The sequence below is a fragment of the Vulpes vulpes genome, chromosome 15 (assembly GCF_048418805.1).
Source record: "Vulpes vulpes isolate BD-2025 chromosome 15, VulVul3, whole genome shotgun sequence".
Classification (NCBI taxonomy): Eukaryota; Metazoa; Chordata; class Mammalia; order Carnivora; family Canidae; genus Vulpes; species Vulpes vulpes.
The window spans coordinates 95,205,605-95,210,533 of NC_132794.1; the positions used below are offsets into that span (position 1 = coordinate 95,205,605).

Consider the following 4,929-nt stretch of genomic DNA (forward strand, 5'->3'; position numbering starts at 1 on the left):
GGTTGCTATTATAACTAGTTATTGAGAATTAAGATCTGCCAGGGTTTTATTGAGAAACACTTGTTCGTTGTTACTGCAGGTTTTTTAAAGTAATAACTTTATTTTGCATGAGTATTATAAATATGATTTAGGCTCATTCACACAAATCTACTATTTATGAGACTGATGTTTAAAGTCACACTTTAAACAAGAAAAAAGATTTATTTATTTATTTATTTATTTATTTATTTATTTATTTACTTATTTATTTATTTTAGGGAGAGAGAGAGAGTCCCAAGCAGCCTCTGCAGAGTTCAAATCCCAACATGCGGCTTGATCTCACAATCCTGAGATCAATACCTGAGTGGCTACCAAGAGCTGGATGTTCAACTGACTGCGCCATCCAGGCACCCCAGGATCACACTTTTTATACATTAGTGAGTTTCAGCAAATACTTACATTGTGGAACATTTGAAGACACCTCAAGTTTGCATTTCATAAGTGTTGTATGAAAGGAAAGAAGGTTAGCACTCCCCTTGACAACGACAGAATAGGCTCTTGGGCCTGACAATATGCATATGGTTAAGGCATTGCCACCTACTTTGTGGCATCTAACCAACATTCTAGGGGTGCCTGGGTGGCTCAGTTGGTTAAGCATCTGCTTTTGACTCAGGTTATGATCTCTGAGTCCTGGGATCAAGCCCTACACTGAGGTCCCTGCTCAGCAGAGAGTCTGCTTCCCTTTATTCTTTGCCCCCATGTTCTTTCTTCCTGTCTCTCTTACTCTATCTCTTTAAAATAAATAAAATCTTTTTAAAAAGAGGGTGAATACTCTAAAAAAATACCTTATGACTTATAGTACTATCTATATTCCTCAAAGTTTCTGTTTATATTTAATTCTTCAACTGGCTTGTAAAAGCCACATTTTACTTAGCAAAACCTGATTTTGAGTCAACAATTATTTAGAGTTTTCACTGTCTAAAAAGTAACTTGACCATTACATCTTTATCTGTAATACCAACAAGAAATGAAAATATATCCATCAACACTCCAATAGGAGAATGGTAAATGGAATAAAATGACAGTACATTAACCTTGAGGAATATTATTTAACCATTAAAATACTTACGAGAGACTTAAGGCAGAGGTCAGCAAGATGGTGGACTAAGAAGTCCTCCCTATCAGACCTCCTCAAAAAGAACTGTTTAACAACTACTGAAAATGTTGGGTGTGCTCCAGAGTACAATTAGGGATGAAGCACAAAACCCTATGGATGGACACATAGAAGAGTGTAGAAAGCATTTTACCTGTGTCACTCTATCCCCTAAACTGGCACGGGTTAACATCTAGAAGGATCCCCTCTGCCACAACTTCTCCCCACGATTGAAAAGGAGAACAAGAGGATGCCACAGCTATTCGACCCTTGAAGACCCTGCAGGCTTCAACAACGACCCCTGTTGGTGAAGCTGCCTTGAATCCCCGCTGTTCTGCATCCCAGTACCCAACCAGAGCCGCTACACCTCCCTCACTTTTTAGTTTTTTATTCCACATGAACCGAGGATATGGGAAAATGGAAACTGATCTACTGGGAGCATGAGATGAATGAAGTGTACCTAACAGGAACAGGAGCAAAACTAAACAAACAACAAAAAGAGGTTGTCCTGAGAACACTATAGTTTTCTGCTTCCAGCTCACTCCTGAGATCTGGCCCTTGGGTTCATTGCATCACTAGTATATCCTTAAACTTCATTTCTCTATTTTACTTCAATTGATTTCTCTGTTACAACCAAAATAAGCCTAATTGTATTTAATATTGATTAATAGCATTTCAAATAATATAATCTTATGGGAATATAATAAAAATGTTATGCAAAATAGACATTAGGAATACGTATAATGTGCAATAAATAATATGCTGTTGTTAATATATGTACAGATGATAAAAAAGGAGCTAGAAAAAATAATGATTCTTATGGCCTTTACAAGCAATAGATAAATGTTTAACATAAGTTGAGCTCATGATTCCTAGAAAAATGACATTGTTTTGTCCAATCTGTGATTATTTTTCTGACATGTGACCCAAAGTATGCTAAATCCATGCTAATCTTTTATCCTAAGCTAGATCTCATGCCATATAATTTTAACAATTTTTGGTAGTTATATGGAGTATTGCATGCTAAAGACATGGCTTTTCTGATGTTTCATAGAGGTCTTACTTAAAATTTTTCAACAATACTCATATTACCGACTAAAGTTCTGATTCAAAGATGCAACTGGAATATAACCACAGTGACTACAGAGAACCATTCCAGATGGTCCCTAGGGGCTCTTTCCAATGCTCCTTATAAGTGCACTCAAAAACTACACTACAGATTCATGCCTGTTTAGCTTTAAGATAGCAAGCATGAACTTTTCTTCTTCTTCTTTTTTGTTTACATTTAAAAAAATTAAATTCAATTTAGTTAACATATACTGTATTTTTAATTTAAGGGATAGAATTTAGTGATTCATAGATTTAGTGATTCAGTTGCACATAACACCCAGTGCTCATTACACCAAATGCCCTCCTTAATGCTTATCATGCAATTACCCCATCTCCCCTACCTGCCTCCCCTCCAGCAGCCCTCGGTTTGTGCCCTATATTTAAGAGTCACTTATAGTTTGCCTCCCTCTCTGTTTTTATCTTATTTTATATTTCCTTACCTATGTTACTCTATGTGGAAAACATGAAAGACTCTACCAAAAAATTGCTGGACCTAATACAAGAATTCAGCAAAGTTGCAGGATATAAAATCAGTGCACAGAAGTCTGTTACATTTCTACACACTAACAATGAAGCAGCAGAAAGAGAAATCAAGGAATTGATCATGTTTACAATTGCACCAAACACTATACAGTACCTAGGCATAAACCTAACCAACAGGTAAAATATCTGTACTCTGAAAACTATAGAACAGGTATGAAAGAAATTGAAGATGACACAAAGAAATGGAAAAATATTCCATATTCATGGATTGGAATCACAAATATTGTTAAAATGTCTATGCTACCCAAAGCAATCTACACATTTAATGCAATCCCTATCAAAATACACCAGCATTTTTCACAGAGCTGGAACAAACAATTCTACAATTTAAATGAATTCAGAAAAGACCCCAAAGTAATGTTGAAAACAAAGACCGAAGCTGGTGGCATCACAATTCCAGACTTTAAGCTGTATTACAAAGCTGTGATCATCAGGACATTATGGTACCAGCACAAAAACAGACACATAGATCAGTGGAACAGAATAGAGAACCCAGAAATGGACGCTCAACTCTATGGGCAACTAATTGCTGACAAAGCAGGAAAGACTACCCAATGGAGAAAAGATAGATCTCCTCAATAAATGGCATTGAGAAAATTGGACAGCCACATGCAGAAGAATGAAACTGGATCACTTTCTTACACCATACATAAAAATAAACTCAAAATGCATGAAAGACCTAAAGAGACAGGAATCCATCAAAATCCTAGAGAAGAACACAGGCAGCAACCTTTTTGACCTCTGCCACATCATTGTCTTATTAGATGTGTTTCCAGAAGTAAGGGTAACAAAAGCACAAATGAACTATTAGAACTTAATCAGGATAAAAACCTTTTGCACAGCAAAGGAAACAATCAACAAAACTAAAGGCAACCTAGGGAATGCAAGAAGATATTTGGAAATGACATATAAGATAAAGGTCTGGTATCTAAAATCTATAAAGAACTTATTAAACTCAACATCCAAAAAATAAATCCATTCAAGAAATTGGCAGAAGACATGAACAGACATTTATCCAAAGAAGACATATAAATGGTAAAAGACCCACAAAAAATGTTCAACCTCACTCAGTATTAGGGAAATACAAATCAAAACCACAATGAGATATCACCTCACACAGGTTGGAATGGCTAAAATTAACAACACAGAAAACAACAGATGTTGGCAAGGATGCAGGGAAAGGGAAACCTCTTACACTGTTGGTGGAAATGCAAACCGGTGCAGCCCCTCTGGAACACACTTTAACCTCAAAAGGTTAAAAATAGAACTACTCTACGACCCAGCAATTGCACTACTAGGTGCAAAATAATGATTCGAAGGTTGCAAAATAGTGATTCAAAGGGGTACATGCACCCCAATGTTTATAGAAGCAATGCTTTAATAGCTAAAATATGGAAAGAGTCCAGATGTCCATCAATAGTAAGCATTGGATTTTTAAAACAAAAGTTATGTAATGCCATCTGAGTGAATCCAGCATTGGCCAGGAGGGTGTAGTGCAGACAGGTAAAATCCAGACAGCTTGGGAAGCATTACTTCCATATAGCAGAACTGTAGAACTCTACAGCTTTTCTGAGGACTATTGGTCCAATTTCTCAGATGTAGACATAGAAACTTTATAGAATCCTGGCCTTGTGGCCATTTTCTGTTTTCCAATGTTGCCCCCATTCCATGGCTGCATAGTTCAAATGTTCAAAATTTCAATCTGGGTTTTCATCTGTTTCTCACATAAATCCTCATATACATCTCGTATCAACATTTTGTTTTAAAAGAGAACTAAATTCTCTGCTTTAATATTTGGAAAGCCTTTTACTTAAAATTCTCCAGTTTCTCTGACATTAATATTTGGAAAGCCTTTTACTTAAAATTCTCCAGTTTCTCTGACACTTTGTATGATTTTTTAAATTATTTATTTATTTTGAAAACGATTGATTGATTGATTGATTGATTGATTTTAAAGAGACAGAGAGCTAGCAGGGGTTGGGGAAATGGAGGGAGTCTCAAGTGGACTCCCTCCTGAGCACAGAGCCAGATGCTGGGCTTGATCTCAGGACCCTGAGATCATGGCCTGAGCTGAAATCAAGAGTCAGATACCCAATGGACTGAATCACTCAGTTGTCTCTATATGACTTTTTTAAAGGTGCTAT

At 36.4% G+C, this 4,929-nt stretch overlaps 1 non-coding gene across 1 annotated transcript; it reads left to right on the top strand.

The window, feature by feature from the left end:
- The first annotated feature begins 480 nt into the window (after positions 1 to 480).
- Positions 481 to 606, top strand: LOC112918205 (U6atac minor spliceosomal RNA). Its single transcript, XR_003234639.2, has one exon. It is a non-coding gene; the product is annotated as a U6atac minor spliceosomal RNA (small nuclear RNA).
- The last annotated feature ends 4,323 nt before the right edge of the window (positions 607 to 4,929 follow it).